The sequence below is a fragment of the Rattus norvegicus genome, chromosome X (genome assembly GCF_036323735.1).
Source record: "Rattus norvegicus strain BN/NHsdMcwi chromosome X, GRCr8, whole genome shotgun sequence".
NCBI classification, from domain to species: Eukaryota; Metazoa; Chordata; class Mammalia; order Rodentia; family Muridae; genus Rattus; species Rattus norvegicus.
The window spans coordinates 78,487,328-78,513,209 of record NC_086039.1 but is presented as its reverse complement, the minus strand read 5'-3'; the positions used below and the strand labels follow the sequence as shown (position 1 = coordinate 78,513,209).

At 39.2% G+C, this 25,882-nt stretch overlaps 1 long non-coding RNA gene across 9 annotated transcripts in view; it reads right to left on the bottom strand.

The window, feature by feature from the left end:
- The window catches only part of LOC102554698 (uncharacterized), a 72,679-nt gene that overhangs the window by 17,294 nt on the left and 29,503 nt on the right, over nucleotides 1–25,882 (bottom strand). For 2 of the 9 annotated variants that reach the window (XR_005498274.2, XR_005498277.2), the window contains 2 exons: nucleotides 720–1,995; nucleotides 378–630 (listed from right to left, as the gene is read on the bottom strand). This is a non-coding gene — a long non-coding RNA (uncharacterized LOC102554698). Of the gene's footprint in view, nucleotides 1–377; nucleotides 631–719; nucleotides 1,996–16,212; nucleotides 16,978–17,001; nucleotides 17,158–17,177; nucleotides 17,773–25,882 lie in introns of those variants that run through there. The other 7 variants (XR_597671.4, XR_005498272.2, XR_005498273.2 and 4 more) reach the window with 7 other exon arrangements.

Genomic DNA, 25,882 nt, shown 5'->3' with positions numbered 1-25,882 from the left:
AATTGTTTATAACATTAGAAAGCCCCTCGGGACCCACAGTGTTCTCAGTAGAAGCAGAGATCACTGACAAGGTTTCCAATGGCAACATGGATCTTGGCCAATTCCATGGTATCTTTTTCCATGTATACAACAATAATTTCCGTTTTGAATCAGAGTGCAAAAGGTATTATGGTCATGCACCTCTTTTCCAGTTACAGAATAGATGTAGCATGACATATTTTCTATATCACTATCTCTTTTGGTTGTAGTAAGAATTTTATACATTACATGGTTGACTATGGGTGCTACATGAATGTATCACACATCAACAGAGTTTCCTGTGGAAGGTTTGATCTCAGACATCAATTGAATCTCCAGTGTCAGCTCAGAACACTTACCTCAATATGACCTTGGGCTTCAGTATTGACTGTCAAATTCACCAGATTCTCAAACAGCAACACAGATCATAGCCTTAACTATGATATGCCATCAACGATAGGAATAAGGGACTCCATCATGATTGCAGCTCATATCATGCAGCATTTACATCTACATAGGTTTATGTTTCAGATATTATCATAGGCATCATCATATATTGCACATATAGCATCTGGACCTATATGCATGCATCAGGAACATCAACAGAATTTCCTGTAACAGGCAAGATCTCAGTCATCAATCTGATCCAGGTAAGATCTGAGTCATCAATCTGATCTCCAGTGCCAGCTATGAATAATTACCTCAATATGAATTCAGGAATCAATAAGGACCTTGGAATTTATCAGGTGCTCGAACAGCAACACATATCTTAGCCATCATCAGAGACTCCATCACCAATATGAAAAATGTACTCCTTCATTATTTCTGGACACAGAATACATCACTGACATCAACAGAGCTTCATGATACAGGTAGGATTGCTGGCATCAAAATACTTTGCATGATCAACATCGGAGGATACATGCATGCATCAGAAACTTCAACTGAATTTACTGTGATGGGTCGAATCTCAGCTATCAATCAGATCTCCAGTGCCAGCTCAAAACAATTACCTCAAAATGACGTTCTGCATCAGTATGGACCTTGGCATTCATCAGGTTCTCCAGAAACAATGTAGATCATAGCCATCGCCAAGATCACCTTCAGTGATATTAACAATGGACTCCATCTTGATTGCTGATCACTTCAAACAGCAGTGACCTTAACATAACTTCAGGTTGCAGGTAGGATCACTGGCATCAATGGTGTCTTCATTAACAAAACACAGTACTTACCTCATTATGACAGTAGGCAGCACTACTGACAATGATCTTTATAATAGACTCTTCTGGCATTGGGATCTAAGACATCAGGGATCTTTTCCAGCACAACACTGACTATGGATCTCAGTATTGTTACCAGTGGCATTGTATATGAGTAATATCAATGTATTTTCTTTGGATGCCGGTATTTCTCATGTTATCAACTGATCCAAAGTTGCAGGAAGGATCAGAGATACACCATGGTGTCAGTTGCCATGAATATCAGGGACATTAAGATAGTTTCAGATAGCAGGTATGGCCATGAACAGAAACCTCTTGTTTAGTGACAGGATACAACATGACATAAAAATGGTTACAGCTGGCAGAACCCTTCTCACAAGTTGGACAGGATCATGGATAACTGATATCTGTAATGATTTTACTGGCAGTTGGAGACACTCATATTAATGTGCTCTCGTGAGGCAGTGGAGATCAATGATATCAGGCTGCTGAGGCCTGAAGTATCACATACATGCACTGTTGTCTGTTGCCAGTATATATGTGACCTCAACTCACTATATGTGGAACTCTCAACATGACCTGAGGTTGCAGTATTGACTGTGAACTTCAGCGTACATTCTGCTGGCTTCAGGGATCCTTGACGTTAGAAATCTCTTCAGAAGCAACAATGATTGTAGGTTTCAATATGGACATTGATGGCTCATGGATGATTGTCATCATAATATTATCTGGGGACACTTTGGAGATTCAGGTTCTAATTAAAAAGAGAGAATATAAAAGGAGTATAGAGGGTAAGATAAACTAAGAATATCTGGAAAAGTCATAAGAAATCACACTATTAAGTAGCTACAAAAAGACCTATATACCATATAAGTCATAAGTAAATGAACACACATAATTTAATTAAAAATTTACCCTTTAGCTTACATATTAAAGCTAAATTGCATTAAATGAATGCAATTATTTGTATCTCTTTTATTTCAAATTATGTAAAATTTTTAATTATATCTAATTTGCTTCAGATGATAGAATTATATTTTTCTCCATCTTTATTAAATTGAATATTTTTTATTTACATTTCAATTGTTATTCCCTTTCCCAGTTTCCAGGCCAACATCCCCTTAACCCCTCCTTATCACAGCTAAATATTACCCAAATATTTGTGATTTTTTTCATGTGGGGTTTGATTGATACTATATCCATCAGCTAGAAAATAATAGTACTAGATTCTCCCCTATGTTCTATGACCTCCTTAGCTATATGATTTTGGTTAAATTTGTATTATGGAACATTGGTCCTTTCTTGTGTAGTGGGCCTTGAATTCAACCAGAACCCTAACATCTACAGACTAAATTTACCTAGTTTCCTTATTCTTTATTGATGTGTTTTTAGGTGAAAAAAATCCCCTCACCATTTTCTCCCTTCTAATTCGGTTTCTATTCCTGTAGCAGTAACTATCCCCTTCATATTTCATGTGTCCTTTCTGTTAAACCCATGAAGTCCATTGAAATAGTTACTTTCCAGGTGCTGTGATAAAATACCATGACCAAGGCATCTTACAGAAGGAATAGTTCATTTGGGAATATGCTCTCAGATGGAAAAGTCTCCATCATGTTAGGGTTGTGTTCCAGAAAATGTCAGGAATAGTAGAATGAGGAGGAAGCTGAGAGCTCTCTTCTTTTACAAGCACAAAGAAAGGAACTAAACTGGTAATTGAACTAAGCTATATATACCCAAAGCCAGCCTGTAATAACATATTTCTTCTGGCATCACCATAAACTAACTATATCTTCCCAAAAACCAGCACCAAAGGAGGATAACGTGTTCTAATGCCTATAGGAGATATTTCTCACTTAAGTCAACATATTCAGGCTCTGCTGTCATTAGTTGTATGGTCCATATCCCTAAAAATATAATTTTCTGTCTTCCAATAGGGACCAAAAGGAAGTGGATAAAGTTCCTTAGCCAGCAGTAGGATTTTCTAAAGATCTTGCCCTACATGCGAGGTTGTTTGGCTTGAACTTGTACTGGTCTTATGCATATAGTTATTTTCACTATGATTTCACATGTAGAAATGCCTTCTTGTGTCTGGAAAACAGACTTTCTCTGTATTTAGTCACTACCTTTGGCTCTTGGAGTCTTTCAACTATATTCTCCATGGTGAACTCTGAACCTTGAAAAGAGGGGTGCTGTTGTGATTTAAGTAAGAAATGCTCCCCATTAACTTTGGAATTCAAACACTTGGTCCCAAATGATTGGTGTTGCTTGTAGGGCTGAGGTTGGGGTTATGAATAAGTCTATTATTGCAGGTGGCAAATCAGGGCAAATATCATTTCACTACCACCTATTTATCCTCTCTGCTTCCTGCTTTTACGTCAAGATGTGAGCACTTAGTATCCTAATATAATCTGGACAAGACAAGGACCTAAGAAGCAGGCTGGTTTAGCCATTCTAATATCCAGCAAAGGAGATTTCAAACCACAATAAGTTAACAGAGATGCAAAAGGACACTTCATATTCATCAAAGAAATGATCCACCAAGGTGACTTTTAGATTCTTAGCATCTATGCCCCAAATGCAAGGGCACCCACATTTGTAAAGGAAATGAATATTAATAAAGCTTATATTATACATTGACTCACATTCAGATTGAGAGACTTCAATACTGCATTCCCAACAATGTACAACTCATCCAGACAAAACTTAAACAGAGAAAAACTGGAGCTAACAGACCTTGTGAAACAAAGGTACCTAATATCATCTAAAGAACACTTCACCCAAACAGAAAAGAATATAAGTTCTTCTCAGCACCTCATGGAATCCTCCAAAACTGACTATATAGTCACAAAGTAAGTTTGAAAAAATAGAAGAAATTTGAAATAATTCCTTGTATCCTATCAGACAACCCCAGATTAAACGTGAATTTAAACAACTATAAAAATAACAGAAATCCTACATATTCCCAGAAAGCGAACAAACTCTCTGCAGAATGACTGCTGGGTCAAGACAAATGTAAAGAAAGAAATTAAAGACTTTATAGAATTCAATGAAACTGAATGCAGAAGATACCCAAACTCATAGAAGACAATGAAAATAGTGATAAAGGAAAAGTTCATAGCACTAAGTGCTACATAAGGAAATTGGGGAGGTCTCAGTATAGGAATCAATATCATACCTGAAAGCTCTAAAACAAAAAGAAGCAATCATGTTCTAGATTATTAAATGGCAGAAAAAATCAAACTTAGTGCTGAAATCAATAAATTAGAAACAAAGAGAACAATACAAAGAATCAACAGAACTAAGTACTAGTTTTTGATAAAAATAAACAAGATAGACAATCCCTTAGCCAAACTAACTGAATGAGAGAATGTCCAAATTAACAAAATCAGAGACAAAAAGACAAAAAGACCTACCAGACCTGGAGACCATCCTGACAATCATGAAAGCATACTTTAAAAGCATCTACTTGATCAAATTGAAAAATCGAAATTAAATGGATAATTTAATTGATATATTAGTTACTAAATTTAAATAATGATCAGATAAACAATTTAAATAAACCTATAACATCTATAGAAATAGAAGCATTCATTAAAAGTGTGACAGCCGTAAAAGCCCAGGCCAAGATCTTTTTTAGTAAAGATTTTACCAGACTGTCAAGAGATAATGCCAGTATTACTAAAATCAATTCCCTAAATATAAAAAGAATATTTGCAAATTCATTTTATGAGACCACAGTCACTCAGACACCTAAACCTCACAAAGATTCAACAAAGTAAGAATATTACAGATCAATTTCCCTAATGAACATAAATACAAAAATACTCATAAACCAAAGAGACATCAATATTATGCATCATGATAAAATATGTCTCCTCCTAAAGATGAAGAGGTGGTTCAACATACAAAAATCAGAAAAGTAATCCATCATATAAACAAACTTAAAGAAAAAAAACCACATGATCATTTCATTGGATTCTGAAAAGCCTTTGAAAAAGATACAACACCCTTCATGATAAAAGTCTGGAAACAGTAGGGATACAGGGCCTTACCTAAACATAATAAAGATAATTCATAGAAATCCAGTCACTAAAATCAAATTAAATAGAAAGAATTTCAAAGCAATTTCAATAATACAGAACAAGAGAAGGCTGTCTATTCTCTCACACACATTCAAGATATTAATTCAAGATTAGCAGGAGCAATAAGAAATCTGAAAGAGATTACGAGGATACAAATTGTAAAATAAAGTATCACTATTTATAGATGATATAATAGTAAAAGTTACTCCCAGAATTCTTCCATTGAACTCCTAGAGCTGATAAACATCTTCAGTAAAGTGGCTGAACATGAGATTAATGAAAAACAATCAAACAAATAAATGTAGCCTTTCTATACACAAATGACAAACAGGCTGAGAAAGACTTCAGGGAAACAACATCCTTCACAATAGACACAAATAATATAAAATATGTTGTTATAACTATAAGCAAACAAAAGAAGTCTTGTATGATAAAAACTTCAAGTCTCTGAAGAAAGAAATTGAAAGAGATATCAAAAGAGAAAGATCTCCCATGCTCATGGATTGGTCAGATTAACATAGTAAAAATTGTCATCCTACCAAATGTAATCTTTGCAGTCAAAGCATTTGCTATCAAAATTCCAGGACAAACTTTTACAGATCATAAAAGGGCATTACTTGGCTTCATTTGAAAAACAAAACAAAAGTAAATAACAACAAAAATAAAAGCAAAACAACACAGGATAACTAAAACAATTCTATACAATGCAGGGACATCTGGAATATGTATTCCTGATTTCAAGCTATACTAAAGAGCTGTAGTAATAAAAACTGTAAGAAAGCAACCACAAATGGGGAGGGAGGGAGAGACAGAGAGGGAAAGAGAATGGAGGTGGCAGGAGAGGGGAACATGATCTGGTTTGGGTGGGGGACAAGGGCCAGCAGAACCCCGAGGGCCAGCAGAAAGAATGGAAACAGTTGACCTTGAGAGGAAGGAGGTTGGGAGGATGCTCTAGAATGTACAAGAGACCTGGGAAGTAAACGACTCTCAGGAATCAAAGGGGTGGGTACCTTACATGAAATCCCCTACAATGAGGAGAGGAAACTTATTGAACTTAATCGCCAACAGAAAAACAGAGCATCAAGTAAGGGATGAGTTTGCTATCCCACAGTCAGTGTTCTGACACATAATTCTTGCTGTCTGAAAGAAATGCAGGGATGGAAATGGAGAAGAGCCTGAGAAACAGAAGGTCCAGCAATAGGCCCAAAGTGGGATCCAACTCAAGATGAGGCCGCAAGACCTGAAACAATTACTGACTTTATTGGGCATTCACAAAAAGGGAGCTAACATGACTGCCCTCTAAAAGACCCAAAAAGCAGCTTGAAGAGACAGACACAGATATGTGCACTCAATCAATGAACAGAAGCTGCTGACCCTTCTGGTTGAATTAGGGAAAGCTGGAGGAAACTGAGGAGGAGGGCAACCCTGTAGGAGAACCAGCATCTCAATTAAGCTGGACCCTTGAGATTTCTCAAACACTAGATCACTAAACAAGTAGTATACACCAGCTGAAATGAAGTCTCCAACACATATTCAGCAGAAGACTCACAGGTCTGGGTTTAGTCAGAGATGATGCAACTAACCCTCAAGAGACTGTAGGCCCCACAAAATGTATAGGTCTGGTGGGGGTGGGTGGGGTGGGGACATCCTTGTGGAGATGAGGGAGGGGGACGAGGTGGTCATATGGGATGTGGAACAGTCAGGGTGTGGACCAGGAACAGAATAAAATCAGGAATATAAAAATAAATAAATAGCAGTCCAGGCAGCGCCAGGAACTGAAGGGACGCAGTCAACAGTTCTCTCCACCCAAATACCGTGGGAGGGAGACCTAAACTTTCAGAGGGGCAGACATGACTGGGAAGCCATAAGAGACTACACTCTGCCCACATTTCTGACTCCAGAGGAAAACACGTAACGCCATCTAGGACGCCGGTGCATGGGGGCTCCAGGAAAAGGCTGTACAGGCCCTCCTAGTTGCTGCTCTCACGAAGAGCTCAAAAGCAGCCCCCAACGAGCAACCTGAGCACCAGGACCACAGATAAGGCAAAGTTTTCTGCTCCAAGTGACCTGCCTGGTGGACTCAGGACACAGGCCCACAGGAACAGCTGAAGACCAGTAGACAGGAAAGACTACACGCCCGAAAGCAAAACACTCTGTTCCCATAACTGGCTGAAAGAAAACAGGAAAACAGGTCTACAGCACTCCTGACACACAGGCTTATAGGACGATCTAGTCACTGTCAGAAATACCAGAACAAGGTAACACCAGAGACAACCTGATGGGGAGAAGCAAGCTCAAGAACCCAAGCAACAGAAACCAAGACTACATGGAATCATTGGAGCCCAATTCTCCCACCAAAGCAAACACTGAATATCCAAACACACCAGAAAAGCAAGATCTAGATTTAAAATAACATTTGATCATGATGCTGGAGGACTTCAAGAAAGACATGAAGAACTCCCTTAGAGAAACGGAGGAAAACATACATAAGCAAGTAGAAGCCTATAGAGAGGAATCACAAAAATCCCTGAAAGAATTCCAGGAAAAAACAATCAAACAGTTGAAGGAATTAAAAATGTAATAGAACCAATAAAGAAAGGACACAGGGAAACAAACCTGGATATAGATAACCAAAGGAAGAGACAAGGAGCCGTAGATACAAGCATAAGCAACAGAATATAAGAGATAGAAGTGAGAATCTCTGGAGCAGAATATTCCATATAAATCATCGAAACAATGGTGAAAGATAATGTAAAACAGAAAAAACTACTGGTACAAAATATACAGGAAATCCAGGACTCAATGAGAAGATCAAACCTAAGGATAATAGGTATAGAAGAGAGTGAAGACTCCCAGCTCAAAGGACCAGTAAATATCTTCAACAAAATCATGGAAGAAAACTTCCCAACCTAAAGAAAGACATGCACACAAGCATACAAGAAGCCTACAGAACTCCAAATAGATTGGACCAGAAAAGAAAATCCTCCCGTCACATAATATTCAAAACACCAAATGCACAAAATAAAGAAAGAATTTTAAAGCAGTAAGGAAAAAAGGTCAAGTAACATAAAAGGCAGACCTATCAGATTCACACCAGACTTCTCACCACAGACTATGAAAGCCAGAAGATCCTGGACAGATGTCATACAGACCCTAAGACAACAAAAAATGCCATTCCAGGCTACTGTATCCTGCAAAAATCTCCATTAACATGAATGGAGAAACGAAGATATTCCATGAAAAAACCAAATTTACACAATATCTTTCTACAAATCCAGCCCTACAAAGGATAATAAATGGTAAAGCCCAACAAAAGGAGGCAAGCTACACCCTAGAAAAAGCAAGAAACTAATCGTCTTGGCAACAAAACAAAGAGAAGAAAAGCACACAAACATAATCTCACATCCAAATATGAATATAACAGGAAGCAATAATCACTATTCCTCAATATCACTCAACATCATTGGTCTCAACTCCCCAATAAAAAGACATAGATTAACAAACTGGACATGCAATGAGGACCCTGCATTCTGCTGCCTACAGGAAACACACCTCAGAGACAAAGAAAGACACTACCTCAGAGTGAAAGGCTGGAAAACAACTTTCCAAGTAAATGGTCGGAAGAAGCAAGCTGGAGTAGCCATTCTAATATCAAATAAAATCAATTTTCAACAAAATTCATCAAAAAAGATAAGAAAGGACACTTCATAGTCATCAAAGGAAAAATCCACCAAGATGAACTCTCAATCCTAAATATCTATGCTCCAAATACAAGGGCACCTACATACATAAAAGAAACCTTACTAAAGTTCAAAGCACACATTGCAACTCACACAATAATAGTAGGAGATTTCAACACCCCACTCTCATCAATGGACAGATCAGGGAAACAGAAATTAAACAGAGACATACACAGACTAAGAGAAGTCATGAAACAAATGGACTTAACAGATATTTATAGAACATTCTATCCTAAAGCAAAAGGATATACAATCTTCTCAGCTCCTCATGTTACTTTTTCCAAAACTAACCATATAATGGGTCATAAAACAGGCCTCAACAGATACGGAATGATAGAAATAATCCCATGCTTCCTATCAGACCACCAGGGGCTAAAGCTGGTCTTCAATAAAAATGAGGGAAGAATGCCCATATATACACAGAAGTTGAACAGTGCTCTACTCAGTGATAACCTTGTCAAGGAAGAAATAAAGAAAGAAATTAAAGACTTCTTAGAATTTAATGAAAACGAAGGTATAATATACCAAAACTTATGGGACACAATGAAAGCTGTGCTAAGAGGAAAACTCATAGCTCTGAGTTCCTGCAGAAAGGAAGCATATATCAGCAGCTTGACAGCACACCTAAAAACTCTACAACAAAAAGAAACATATACACCCAGGAGGACTAGAAAGCAGGAAATAATCAAACTCTGAGCTGAAATCAACCAAGTAGAAACAAAAGGGACCATACAAAGAATAAACAGAACAAAAGTTGGTTAATTGAGAAAATCAACAAGATAGATAAACCCTTAGCCAGCCTATCAAGAGGACACAGAGAGTGTGTACAAATTAACAAAATTAGAAATGAAAAGGGAGAAATAACTACAGAATCAGAGGAAATTCAAAAACTCATCAGATCCTACTACAAAGCCTGTATTCAACAAATCTTGAAAATCTGAAGGAAATGGACAAATTCCTGGACAGATACCAGGTAAACAGATAAACCATTAAAAAACCCCATAACTCCTAAAGAAATAGAAGCAGTCATTGAAGGTCTCCCAAACAAAAAGTGCCCAGATCAAGACAGGTTCAGGAAAGAATTCAATCAGAACTTCATAGAAGACCTCACACGAATACTATCCAAACTATTCCACAAAATTGAAACAGATGGAGCACTACTGAATTCTTTCTATGAAGCCACAATTACTCTTATACCTAAACCACACAAAGACCCAACAAAGAAAGAGAACTTCAGAACAATTTCCCTTATGAGTATCAATGCAAAAATACTCAATAAATTTATGGCAAAACAAATCCAAGAGCACAACAAAACAATCATCCACTATGATCAAGTAGGCTTCATCCCAGGAATGCAGGGATGATTTAATATACGGATAACCATCAACATGATCCATTACATAAACAAACTGAAAGAACAAAACCACATGATCATTTCATTACATGCTGAGAAAGCATTTGACAAAATGATTAAAGTCCTGGAAAGAATAGGAATTCAAGGCCCATACCTAAACATAGTAAAAGCCAAATACAGCAAACCAGTAGCTAACATTAAACTAAACGGAGAGAAACTTGAAGCTATCCCACTAAAATCAGGGACTAGACAAGGCTGCCCACTCTCTCCCTACTTATTCAATATAGTTCTTGAAGTTCTAGCCAGAGCAATCAGACAGAAAAGGAGATCAAGGGGATACAGATTGGAAAACATGAAGTCAAAATATCCCTATTTGCCGATGGTATGATAGTATATTTAAGTGATCCCAAAAGTTCCACCAGAGAACTACTAAAGCTGATAAACACCTTCAGCAAAGTGGCTGGGTATAAAATTAACTCAAATAAATCAGTAGCCTTCCTCTACACAAAAGAGAAACAAGCTGAGAAAGAAATTAGGGAAATGACACCCTTCAGAATAGTCCCAAATAATATAAAATACTTCGGTGTGACTTTAACCAAGCAAGTAAAAGATCTGTATGATAAGAACTTCAAGCCTCTGAAGAAAGAAATTGAAGAAGACCTCAGAAGATGGAAAGATCTCCCATGCTCATGGATTGGCAGGATTAATATAGTAAAAATGTCCATTTTATCAAAAGCGAGCTACAGACTCAATGCAATCCCCATAAAATTCTTCAGAGAGCTAGACAGAAAAATTTGCAAATTCGTCTGGAATAACCAAAACCCAGGATAGCTATAACTATCCTCAACAATAAATGGACATCTGGGGAATCACTATCCCTGAACTCAAGCAGTATTACAGAGTGATAGTGATAAAAAACTGCATGGTATTCGTACAGAGACAGACAGATAGACCAGTGGAATAGAATTGAAGACACAGAAATGAACCCACACACGTATAGTCACTTGATTTTTGATAAAGGTGCCAAAACCATCCATTGGAAAAAAGATAGCATTTTTAGCAAATGGTGCTGGTTCAACTGGAGGTCAACATGTAGAAGAATGCAGATCAATCCATGCTTATCACACAGTACAAAGCTTGAGTCCAAGTGGATAAAGGACATCCACATCAAACCAGATACACTCAAACTAATAGAAGAAAAAGTGGGGAAGCATCTCGAACACATGGACACTGGAAAAATTTCCTGACCAAAACAACAATGGCTTATGCTCTAAGATCAAGAATCAACAAATGGGATATCATAAAACTTCAAAGCTTCTGTAAGGCAAAGGACACTGTGGTTAGGACAAAATGGCAACCAACAGATTGGGAAAAGATCTTTACCAATTCTACAACAGATAGTGGGCTTATATCCAAAATATACAATGAACTCAAGAAGCTAGACTGCATGGAGACAAATAACCCTATTAAAAAATGGGGTTCAGCCAGTGAACTAGTCTATGGGGGGAGGGCGGCAATGGGGGGAGGGTTGGGAGGGGAACACCCATAAGGAAGGGGAGGGGGGAGGGGGATGTTTGCCCGGAAACCGGGAAAGGGAATAACACTCGAAATGTATATAAGAAATACTCAAGTTAATAAAAAAAATAAATAAATAAAATAGTTTTAAAAATAAAAAAAATGGGGTTCAGAGCAAAACAAAGAATTCACAGCTGAGGAACGCCAAATGGCTGAGAAACACCTAAAGAAATGTTCAACATCTTTAGTCATTAGGGAAATGCAAATCAAAGGAACCCTGAGATTTCACTCAAACCAGTGAGAATGGCTAAGATCAAAAACTCAGGTGACAGCAAATGCTGGCGAGGATGTGGAGAAAGAGGAACATTCCTCCCTTGATGGGATTGCAGACTGCAACAACCATTCTGGAAATCAGTCTGGAGGTTCCTCAGAAAATTGGACATTGAACAACCTGAGGACCCAGCTATACCTCTCTTGGGCACATACACACAAGATGCCCCAACATATAAAAAAGACAGGTGCTCCACTATGTTCATAGGAGCCTTATTTATAATAGCCAAAAGCTGGAAAGAACCCAGATGCCCTTCAACAGAGGAGTGGATACAGAAAATGTGGTACATCTACACAATGGAATATTACTCAGCTATCAAAAACAATGACTTTATGAATTGCATAGGCAAATGGATTGAACTGGAAAATAACATCCCGAGTGAGGTAACCCCATCACAGAAAAACACACATGGTATGCACTCATTGATAAACGGATATTAGCCCAAATGCTTGAATTACCCTAGATGCACAGAACACATGAAACTTAAGAAGGATGACCAAAATGTGAATGCTTCACTCCTTCTTTAAAAGGGGAACAAGAATACCCTTGGCCGGGAATAGGTAGGCAAAGTTTAGAACAGAGGCAGAAGAAACACCCATTCAGAGCCTGCCCCACCTGTGGCCCATACATATACAGCCACCAAACTAGATAAGATGGATGAAGCGAAGAAGTTCAGGCTGAGAGGAACCGGATGTAGATATCTTCTGAGAGACACAGCCAGAATACAGCAAATACATAGGCAAATGCCAGCAGCAAACCACTGTACTGAGAACGGGACCCCCGTTGAAGGAGTCAGAGAAAGGACTGGAAGAGCTTGAAGGGGCTTGAGACCCCCATATGAACAACAATGCCAACCAACCAGAGCTACCAGGGACTAAGCCACTAAGCAAAGACTATACATGGACTGACCCTGGGCTCCAACCTCATAGGTAGCAATGAATAGCCGAGTAAGAACACCAGTGGAAGGGGAAGCCCTTGGTCCTGCCAAGACTGAACACCCAGTGAACAAGATTGTTGGGGGGAGGGTGGTAATGGGGGGAGGATGGGGAGGAGAAGCCCACATAGAAGGGGAGAGGGAGGGGCTTGGGGGAATGTTGACCCAGAAACCAGGAAGGGGAATAACAATCAAAATGTAAATAAGAAATACTCAAGTTAATTAATATAAAAATAAAATAAATAAATAAATAAATTTTAAAAACAAAATGAAGGGGCTGGTGAGATGTCTCAGTGGTTAAGAGCACTGACTCTTTTTCCAGAGGTCCTGAGTTCAAATCCCAGCAAACACTTGGTGGCTCACAACCATCTGTAATGAGATCTGATGCCCTCTTATGGTGTGTCTGAAGACAGACAGCTACAGTGTACTTACATATAATAAACAAATAAATAAATCTTTAAAGAAAACAAAAAAATGAAATGAAAAGTACTTTATTGGTAAATAAATTATTTGATTCTCTGGAGTCTAACTTTTTGTGTTCTTTGTATATATTGGACAATAGCCCTCTATCGGATGTAGGATTGGTAAAGATCTTTTGCAAATCTGTTGGTTGCTGTTTTGTCATAATGACAGTGTCTTTTGCCTTACAGAATCTTTGCAATTTTTTAAAGTCCCGTTTGTTGATTCTTGATTAGTTTGAGTGTATCGAAATCACCCTCTCTGACCTAAAGCTATACTATAAGGCAATATTGATAAAAACTGATTGGTATTGGTACAGAGACAGGCCGGCTGATCAATGGAATAGAATTGAAGATGCAGAGATGAACCCACACACCTATGGTCATTTGATCTTTGACAAAGGACCTAAGACCATCCAGTGGATGGGCTAATCAATATCCTTAGTCATCAGGGATAAACTCTTCCATTGTTGGTGGGATTGCAAGCTGGTACAACCACTCTGAAAATCATTCTGGCAGTTCATCAGAGAATTGGGCATAGTATTGCCTAAGTACCCAGCTGAACCACATCTGGGAATATATCCAAAAGATGATCCAAAATATAACAAGGACACATGCTCCACTATGTTCATAGCAGTTTTATTTATAATAGCCAGAAGCTGGAAATAACCCAGTTGTCCTTCAATAGAGGAATGGATACAGAAAATATGGTATGTTTACATAATGGAGAACTACACAGCAATTAAAAACAATGACTTCATGAATTTCTTAGGCAAGTAGGCAGAGCTAGAAAATATCCCGAGTGAGGTATCATAAAACACACAAACACACACACACACACACACACACACACACACACACACACACATAGTGTGTACTCACTGATAAGTGGATATTAGCCCAAAAGCTCAGATTACCCAAAATACAATCCACAGACCACATGAAGCTCAAGAATAAGGACAACCAAAGTGCAGATGCTTCAGTCCTTCTTAGAGGAGACAAAAATATTCATAGCAAGAGATATGGAGACAAAGTTTGGAGCAGTGACTGAAGGAAAGGCCATCCAGAGAGTACCCCACCTGGGGATCCAGCCAATGTACATAAAGGCACCAAACCAAGACAATATTGCTGATGCCACAAAGTGCACACCAACAGGAGCCTGATACAGCTATCTGCCGAGAGGCTCTGTCAGAGCATGACAAACACAACGTTGGATGCTCACAACCAATGATTAATCTGAGGATGGGGTCCCCATTGGAGAAGTTAGAGAAAGGATTGAAGGTGCTGAAGGGGTTTGCAACACCATAATCATAACAGTATCAATCATCCAGAGCTCCCAGGGTCTAAACCACCATCCAAAGAGTACACATGGATGGACCCATGGCTCCAGATACATATGTAGCAGACGATGGCCTTGTTGGGCACCAATGGGTGGAGAAGCCATTGGTTCTGTCATGATTCCACACCCACCAGTGTAGGGAAATGTCAGGGCGGGGAGGAAGGAAGGGGTGGGTGAATGGGTGGGGTAACACTGTCATAGAAGAAGGGGGTGGGTGATGGGATAAGGGGGTTATGGTGGGGAAACTGGGAAAGCTGATAACATTTGAAATGTAAATAAAATATCTAATGAAAAGATGAATAAAGAGAGACAATTTGACATTTGTATGCATCAGTAATATCCACTCTAACATAACTTCCACCAATATTTTCCTCAATATCATAAGAACAAGAGTGTTAGTAACCAAAGTTGACCTATTAGCATAATCTTTTCTTTTAAGATTACCATAGATTGGACTATAAAGGATTCTAAGTAGTTCTGTACAATCTGGACAAACTATTTTAATATGAAATATTGATATAAATTGCTAAATTTACAGTTATGAAGAAGCAACAGAACGATTTTTTTCTGGTTGGGGGTCACCAAAACATAAGAAACTGTATTAATGGTTGCAGCATTAGGAAGTTAGCAAACAACTCCTATAAATGGTACAAATAAGCTACCAGGTCCAAGTTAATACTAGAAGAATTTATAGTAATAGTCCTGTGAAAATAGTACAGACCTCCATACAATGGTCACTATAAAATTACATATTTCCTAATAAGATTCCACATACTAACATTTTCAGTGATTCTTATATACTATTTTTAGATGCCTCTTTGACCATAACAAAGGATATGTAGACCAAAGTAGAAAGTATGAACCACATTAAATAGCAGGCTTATCTATGTTTAGATTTGCTCAAGGTCACCAATCCTCTAATTCCATTTAATATCCTTAAACACAGGATTTAACTTCATTCCAATTTCTGGTGCCCCCATTTATCTTTGAACCATACATTTTGGATTATTCTTTCTCAGTTTGCTACACTTGATCAAAATGCTCCCCGTAAGTGTGAACCATAGAAAAATGTCCAAACTAGGATGCTTTGAGGCTTCTTTTGTTAATGCTATCATTCTAAATCTCTTTATGTTAGTCTCAGGCAGACCTTTTGGAAAAGGGCAAAAGCAGCCACATGCTTCACCAAAATACCAAAAGAATGTTTTGTAAGATACATACTATGAGTCTTCTCCTTTGAAGTTTCTTAGAGACAGGCCCCCACAGTTGAAATCACTCTCAGCAACACTGTCTTCCATGCTTCTAATCCTATGGACCGATGAGCCCCATTTAAAGCCTCCCCTCCATTACAAAATCCTAAAATAATTATTCCTTCAAACAAAACTATGGTCAGACCTACCATAGCAATACCATCAGCCCTGCTAGTAAATTCCTAATATTACGATCATGTCAGGAAGCCTGACAGCATATAGGAAGCCATGGTGCTGGAGGAGCCAAGGGTTCTACAGCTTTATCCAGTTAGGAGACTCTCTTTTACAGCCAGCCAGGAGTATGGTCTGGATCACTCTGCCCAGAATTGACAATGTCCTGACATTTCAAAGCACTGCCTCCATTGTGACACAATCTGACACACTTCCTGTAGGAAAGCTATACCTTCCCCAACAAGGCCACATACCTGATTATTGCAAACTACTTCTCATAGGCTAAACATATCTCACCAATCACATTCCAGTCTATGGCATTCATAGTCTTGTTTAAACACATGAGGCAATGGGATTATGACAAGCTCTAGCATTACACTATACAAAATATATTAACTCCAACTCCAAAAGTCCCGATAGTCTAACACACCACAACAATGTTTGAAAGTCCCAAGTCTCTTCTGAGAATCATGGAATATCTTGAGTATAATCCCCTATAAAATCAAAGGCAAGTAGTACATGACATACTTCAACCATCACAGGATATACCTTAACATTATAAAACATCATAGTTGATGATATAACTTACTTGATAATAATTGATGGTCATTACTTGAACAAAGGACTACCTAAAACCAGCAATACCCCAATCTCTGGTAAGCATTTCTGTCTTAGTTATGGTTTCATTACAGGGAAGACAGGAGAAGAGACTCCATGACTAAGACAACTCTCATATAGGAAGACATTTAATGGGGGCTGACTTACACTTTTAAAGCTTCCTTCTATTATCACCATGGCAGGAAGTATGGCAGCATAAAGGAAGCCATGGTGCTGGGGGAGCCAAGGGTTCTACAGCTTTATCCAAACGCAGGCAGGAAATTCACTTTCACAGCCAACCAAGAGGATGGTCTGAACCACACTGGCCAGACTTGAGACTTTCCTGAAACCTCAAAGCCCCACCTCCATTGTGACATACATGCTGTAACAAAGCTACACCTTCCTCACTAAGGACCCATGTCTGATCAATGCCAAACTTCTGTGGGCTAAACATATTCAAGCCATCATATCCATTCACTACCTGGCACCAATAGACTTTTTCAAACCAATGAGGGCATGGGGCCTATAACTAGCCAAAGCATCACACAAACTACCCAACTACAAAATTCCATATAGTCTAGCATAGACTCAACAAAGTGTAAACTCCTAAGTGTCTTATGATATTCATGTACTCTCTAAAATGCAGTCCTGTGGAAAACAAAATGTAAATAGTAGATCACATATTTACAACATCACAGGATATACATTAACATTTCAAAACATCACAGTGGAGCTCACTGCTCCCAAACCCCGTGGGAGAGAGAGAGCTCACCGACCAGACAGGTCGGCACTCCTGAGACTGCAGAGCGGAAGAGACCACCAACACTGCCCACCCCTGCCCACATCCCTGGCCCAAGAGGAAACTGTATACGGCCTCTGGGTTCCTGTAGATGAGGGCCCAGGAGCAGCAGGTCCGCTGCGTCTGAGACACCACCAGAACCTGAAGGGACCGACCGGATAAACAGTTCTCTCCACCCAAATCCCATGGGAAGGAGAGCTAAACCTTCAGAGAGGCAGACACGCCTGGGAAACCAGAAGAGACTACACTCTGCCCACATCTCTGACTCCAGAGGAAAACACCAAACGCCATCTGGGACTCTGGTGCATGGGGGCTCCCGGAGAGGGTGGCGCCACTCCTTCTGGTTGCTGCCCCCGCAGAGAGCTTATAAGCAACACCCCACGAGCAAACTTGAGCCCCGGGACCACAGGTAAGACCAACTTTTCTGCTCCAAGCGACCTGCCTGGTGAACTCAGGGCACAGGCCCACAGGAAACTGTAGGTAGGAAAAACTACATGCCCGAAAGCAGAACACTCCGTTTCCATAACTGGCTGAAAGAAAAAAGGAAAACAGGTCTACAGCACCCCTGACACACAGGCTTATAGGACAGTCTAGCCACTGTCAGAAATAGCAGAACAAAGTAACACTAGAGATAATCTGATGGCAAGAGGCAAGCGCAGGAACCCAAGCAACAGAAGCCAAGACTACATGGCATCATCAGAGCCCAATACTCCCACCAAAGCAAACATGGAATATCCAAACACACCAGAAAAGCAAGATCTAGTTTCAAAATCATATTTGATCGTGATGCTGGAGGACTTCAAGAAAGACACGAAGAACTCCCTTAGAGAAATGCAGGAAAACATAAATAAACAAGTAGAAGCCTATAGAGAGGAATCACAAAAATCCCTGAAAGAATTCCAGGAAAACACAATCAAACAGTTGAAGGAATTAAAAATGGAAATAGAAGCAATCAAGAAAGAACACATGGAAACAACCCTGGATATAGAAAACCAAAGGAAGAGACAAGGAGCCGTAGATACAAGCATAACCAACAGAATACAAGAGATAGAAGAGAGAATCTGAGGAGCAGAAGATTCCATAGAAATCATCGACACAACTGTCAAAGATAATGTAAAGTGGACAAAGCTACTGGTCCAAAACACACAGGAAATCCAGGACTCAATGAGAAGATCAAACCTAAGGATAATAGGTATAGAAGAGAGTGAAGACTCCCAGCTCAACGGACCAGTAAATATCTTCAACAAAATCGTAGAAGAAAACTTCCCTAACCTAAAGAAAGAGATGCCCACAAGCATACAAGAGGCCTACAGAACTCCAAATAGATTGGACCAGAAAAGAAACTCCTCCAGTCACATAATAGTCAAAACACCAAATGCACAAAATAAAGAAAGAATTTTAAAAGCAGTAAGGGAAAAAAGGTCAAGTAGTATATAAAGGCAGACCTATCAGAATCAAACCAGACTTTTCGCCAGAGACTATGAAAGCCAGAAGATCCCGGACAGATGTCATACAGACACTAAGAGAACACAAATGCCAGCCCAGGTTACTGTATCCTGCAAAACTCTCCATTAACATAAATGGAGAAACCAAGATATTCCATGACAAAACCAAATTTACGCAATATGTTTCTACAAATCCAGCCCTGCAAAGGATATTAAATGGCAAAGCCCAACAAAAGGAGGCAAGCTACACCCTAGAAAAAGCAAGAAACTAATCGTCTTGGCAACAAAACAAAGAGAAGAAAAGCACACAAACATAATCTCACATCCAAATATGAATATAACAGGAAGCAATAATCACTATTCCTCAATATCTCTCAACATCAATGGTCTCAACTCCCCAATAAAAAGACATAGATTAACAAACTGGATATGCAATGAGGACCCTGCATTCTGCTGCCTACAGGAAACACACCTCAGAGACAAAGACAGGCACTACCTCAGAGTGAAAGGCTGGAAAACAACTTTCCAAGCAAATGGTCGGAAGAAGCAAGCTGGAGTAGCCATTCTAATATCAAATAAAATCAATTTTCAACTAAAAGTCATCAAAAAGATAAGGAAGGACACTTCATATTCATCAAAGGAAAAATCCACCAAGATGAACTCTCAATCCTAAATATCTATGCTCCAAATACAAGGGCACCTACATACATAAAAGAAACCTTACTAAAGCTCAAAACACACATTGCACCTCACACAATAATAGTAGGAGATTTCAACACCCCACTCTCATCAATGGACAGATCATGGAAACAGAAATTAAACAGAGACATACACAGACTAAGAGAAGTCATGAACCAAATGGACTTAACAGATATTTATAGAACATTCTATCCTAAAGCAAAAGGATATACATTCTTCTCAGCTCCTCATGGTACTTTCTCCAAAATTGACCATACAATTGGTCAAAAAACAGGCCTCAACAGGTACAGAAAGATAGAAATAATCCCATGCGTGCTATCAGACCACCACGGTCTAAAGCTGAACTTCAATAAAAATAAGGGAAGAATGCCCACATATACGCGGAAGTTGAACAATGCTCTACTCAATGATAACCTGGTCAAGGAAGAAATAAAGAAAGAAATTGAAGACTTCTTAGAATTTAATGAAAATGAAGGTACAACATATCCAAACTTATGGGACACAATGAAAGCTGTGCTAAGAGGAAAACTCATAGCTCTGAGTGCCTGCAGAAAGAAACAGGAGAGAGCATATGTCAGCAGCTTGACAGCACACCTAAAAGCTCTACAACAAAAAGAAGCAAATACACCCAGGGGGAGTAGAAGACAGGAAATAATCAAACTCTGAGCTGAAATCAACCAAGTAGAAACAAAAAGTACCATACAAAGAATAAACAGAACCAAAAGTTGGTTCTTTGAGAAAATCAACAAGATAGATAAACCCTTAGCCAGACTATCGAGAGGACACAGAGAGTGTGTAAAAATTAACAAAATTAGAAATGAAAAGGGAGACATAACTACAGAATCAGAGGAAATTCAAAAACTCATCAGATCCTACTACAAAGCCTATATTCAACAATTCTTGAAAATCTGCAAGAAATGGACGATTTCCTAGACAGATACCAGGTAAACAGATAAACCATTAAAACAACCCCATAGCTCCTAAAGAAATAGAAGCAGTCATTAAAGGTCTCCCAATCGAAAAGAGCCCAGATCCAGACAGGTTCAAGAAAGAATTCGATCAGACCTTCATAGAAGACCTCACTCGAATACTATCCAAACTATTCCACAAAATTGAAACAGATGGAGCACTACTGAATTCTTTCTATGAAGCCACAGTTACTCTTATACCTAAACCACACAAAGACCCATCAAAGAATGAGAACTTCAGAACAATTTCCCTTATGAATATCGATGCAAAAATACTCAATAAAATTCTGGCAAACCAAATCCAAGAGCACATCAAAACAATCTTCCATCATGATCAAGTAGGCTTCATCCCAGGCATGCAGGGATGGTTTAATATACAGAAAACCATCAACGTAATCCATTATATAAACAAACTGAGAAAGAACAAAACCACATGATCATTTCATTACATGCTGAGAAAGCATTTGACAAAATGATTGTTAAAGTCCTGGAAAGAATAGGAATTCAAGGCCCATACCTAAACATAGTAAAAGCCAAATACAGCAAACCAGTAGCTAACATTAAACTAAACGGAGAGAAATTTGAAGCAATCCCACTAAAATCATGGAATAGACAAGGCTGCCCACTCTCTCCCTACTTATTCAATATAGTTCTTGAATTTCTAGCCAGAGCAATCAGACAGCAAAAGGAGATCAAGGGGATACAGATTGGAAAAGATGAAGTCAAAATATCCCTATTTGCCGATGGTATGATAGTATATTTAAGTGATCCCAAAAGTTCCACCAGCGAACTACTAAAGCTGATAAACACCTTCAGCAAATTGGCTAGGTATAAAATTAACTCAAATAAATCAGTAGCCTTCCTCTACACAAAAGAGAAACAAGCTGAGAAAGAAATTAGGGAAATGAAACCATTCAGAAAAGTCCCAAATAATATAAAATACCTGGGTGTGACTTTAACCAAGCAAGTAAAAGATCTGTATGTTAAGAACTTTAAGCCTCTGAAGAAAGAAATTGAAGAAGACCTCAGAAGATGGAAAGATCTCCCATGCTCATGGATTGGCAGGATTAATATAGTAAAAATGTCCATTTTATCAAAAGCGAGCTACAGACTCAATGCAATCCCCAAAAATTCTTCAGAGAGCTAGACAGAACAATTTGCAAATTCATCTGGAAAAACAAAAAACCCAGGATAGCTAAAACTATCCTCAACAAAAAAAGGACATCTGGGGAATCACTATCCCTGAACTCAAGCAGTATTACAGAGTAATAGTGATAAAACCTGCATGGTATTGGTACAGAGACAGACAGATAGACCAGTGGAATAGAATTGAAGACCCAGAAATGAACCCACACACCTATGGTCACTTGATTTTTTATAAAGGTGCCAAAACCATCCATTGGAAAAAAGATAGCATTTTTAGCAAATGGTGCTGGTTCAATGAGGTTAAAATGTAGAAGAATGCAGATCAATCCATGCTCACACATAGTACAAAGCTTAAGTCCAAGTGGATAAAGGACATACACATCAAACCAGATACACTCAAACTAATAGAAGAAAAAGTGGGGAAGCATCTCGAACACATGGGCACTGGAGAAAATTTCCTGAACAAAACAACAATGGCTTATGCTCTAAGATCAAGAATCAACAAATGGGATCTCATAAAACTGCAAAGCTTCTGTAAGGCAAAGGACACTGTGGTTAGGACAAAATGGCAAACAACAGATTGGGAAAAGATGTTTACCAATTCTACAACAGATAGTGGGCTTATATCCAAAATATACAATGAACTCAAGAAGTTAGACCGCATGGAGACAAATAACCCTATTAAAAAATGGGGTTCAGAGCTAAACAAAGAATTCACAGCTGAGGAATGCCAAATGGCTGAGAAACACCTAAAGAAATGTTCAACATCTTTAGTCATAAGGGAAATGCAAATCAAAAGAACCCTGAGATTTCACTCAAACCAGTGAGAATGGCTAAGATCAAAAACTCAGGTGACAGCAAATGCTGGCGAGGATGTGGAGAAAGAGGAACATTCCTCCCTTGATGGGACTGCAGACTGCTACAACCATTCTGGAAATCAGTCTGGAGGTTCCTCAGAAAATTGGACATTGAACAACCTGAGGACCCAGCTATACCTCTCTTGGGCACATACACACAAGATGCCCCAACATATAAAAAAGACAGGTGCTCCACTATGTTCATAGGAGCCTTATTTATAATAGCCAAAAGCTGGAAAGAACCCAGATGCCCTTCAACAGAGGAGTGGATACAGAAAATGTGGTACATCTACACAATGGAATATTACTCAGCTATCAAAAACAATGACTTTATGAATTGCATAGGCAAATGGATTGAACTGGAAAATAACATCCCGAGTGAGGTAACCCCATCACAGAAAAACACACATGGTATGCACTCATTGATAAACGGATATTAGCCCAAATGCTTGAATTACCCTAGATGCACAGAACACATGAAACTCAAGAAGGATGACCAAAATGTGAATGCTTCACTCCTTCTTTAAAAGGGGAACAAGAATACCCTTGGCCGGGAATAGGTAGGCAAAGTTTAGAACAGAGGCAGAAGAAACACCCATTCAGAGCCTGCCCCACCTGTGGCCCATACATATACAGCCACCAAACTAGATAAGATGGATGAAGCGAAGAAGTTCAGGCTGAGAGGAACCGGATGTAGATATCTCCTGAGAGACACAGCCAGAATACAGCAAATACATAGGCAAATGCCAGCAGCAAACCACTGTACTGAGAACGGGACCCCCGTTGAAGGAGTCAGAGAAAGGACTGGAAGAGCTTGAAGGGGCTTGAGACCCCCATATGAACAACAATGCCAACCAACCAGAGCTACCAGGGACTAAGCCACTAAGCAAAGACTATACATGGACTGACCCTGGGCTCCAACCTCATAGGTAGCAATGAATAGCCGAGTAAGAACACCAGTGGAAGGGGAAGCCCTTGGTCCTGCCAAGACTGAACACCCAGTGAACAAGATTGTTGGGGGGAGGGTGGTAATGGGGGGAGGATGGGGAGGGGAAGCCCACATAGAAGGGGAGAGGGAGGGGCTTGGGGGAATGTTGACCCAGAAACCAGGAAGGGGAATAACAATCAAAATGTAAATAAGAAATACTCAAGTTAATCAATATAAAAATAAAATAAATAAATAAATAAATTTTAAAAACAAAATGAAGGGGCTGGTGAGATGTCTCAGTGGTTAAGAGCACTGACTCTTTTTCCAGAGGTCCTGAGTTCAAATCCCAGCAAACACTTGGTGGCTCACAACCATCTGTAATGAGATCTGATGCCCTCTTATGGTGTGTCTGAAGACAGACAGCTACAGTGTACTTACATATAATAAACAAATAAATAAATCTTTAAAGAAAACAAAAAAATGAAATGAAAAGTACTTTATTGGTAAATAAATTATTTGATTCTCTGGAGTCTAACTTTTTGTGTTCTTTGTATATATTGGACAATAGCCCTCTATCGGATGTAGGATTGGTAAAGATCTTTTGCAAATCTGTTGGTTGCTGTTTTGTCATAATGACAGTGTCTTTTGCCTTACAGAATCTTTGCAATTTTTTAAAGTCCCGTTTGTTGATTCTTGATTAGTTTGAGTGTATCGAAATCACCCTCTCTGACCTAAAGCTATACTATAAGGCAATATTGATAAAAACTGATTGGTATTGGTACAGAGACAGGCCGGCTGATCAATGGAATAGAATTGAAGATGCAGAGATGAACCCACACACCTATGGTCATTTGATCTTTGACAAAGGACCTAAGACCATCCAGTGGATGGGCTAATCAATATCCTTAGTCATCAGGGATAAACTCTTCCATTGTTGGTGGGATTGCAAGCTGGTACAACCACTCTGAAAATCATTCTGGCAGTTCATCAGAGAATTGGGCATAGTATTGCCTAAGTACCCAGCTGAACCACATCTGGGAATATATCCAAAAGATGATCCAAAATATAACAAGGACACATGCTCCACTATGTTCATAGCAGTTTTATTTATAATAGCCAGAAGCTGGAAATAACCCAGTTGTCCTTCAATAGAGGAATGGATACAGAAAATATGGTATGTTTACATAATGGAGTACTACACAGCTATTAAAAACAATGACTTCATGAATTTCTTAGGCAAGTAGGCAGAGCTAGAAAATATCCCGAGTGAGGTATCATAAAACACACAAACACACACACACACACACACACACACACACACACACATAGTGTGTACTCACTGATAAGTGGATATTAGCCCAAAAGCTCAGATTACCCAAAATACAATCCACAGACCACATGAAGCTCAAGAATAAGGACAACCAAAGTGCAGATGCTTCAGTCCTTCTTAGAGGAGACAAAAATATTCATAGCAAGAGATATGGAGACAAAGTTTGGAGCAGTGACTGAAGGAAAGGCCATCCAGAGAGTACCCCACCTGGGGATCCAGCCAATGTACATAAAGGCACCAAACCAAGACAATATTGCTGATGCCACAAAGTGCACACCAACAGGAGCCTGATACAGCTATCTGCCGAGAGGCTCTGTCAGAGCATGACAAACACAACGTTGGATGCTCACAACCAATGATTAATCTGAGGATGGGGTCCCCATTGGAGAAGTTAGAGAAAGAATTGAAGGTGCTGAAGGGGTTTGCAACACCATAATCATAACAGTATCAATCATCCAGAGCTCCCAGGGTCTAAACCACCATCCAAAGAGTACACATGGATGGACCCATGGCTCCAGATGCATATGTAGCAGACGATGGCCTTGTTGGGCACCAATGGGTGGAGAAGCCATTGGTTCTGTCATGATTCCACACCCACCAGTGTAGGGAAATGTCAGGGCGGGGAGGAAGGAAGGGGTGGGTGAATGGGTGGGGTAACACTGTCATAGAAGAAGGGGGTGGGTGATGGGATAAGGGGTTTA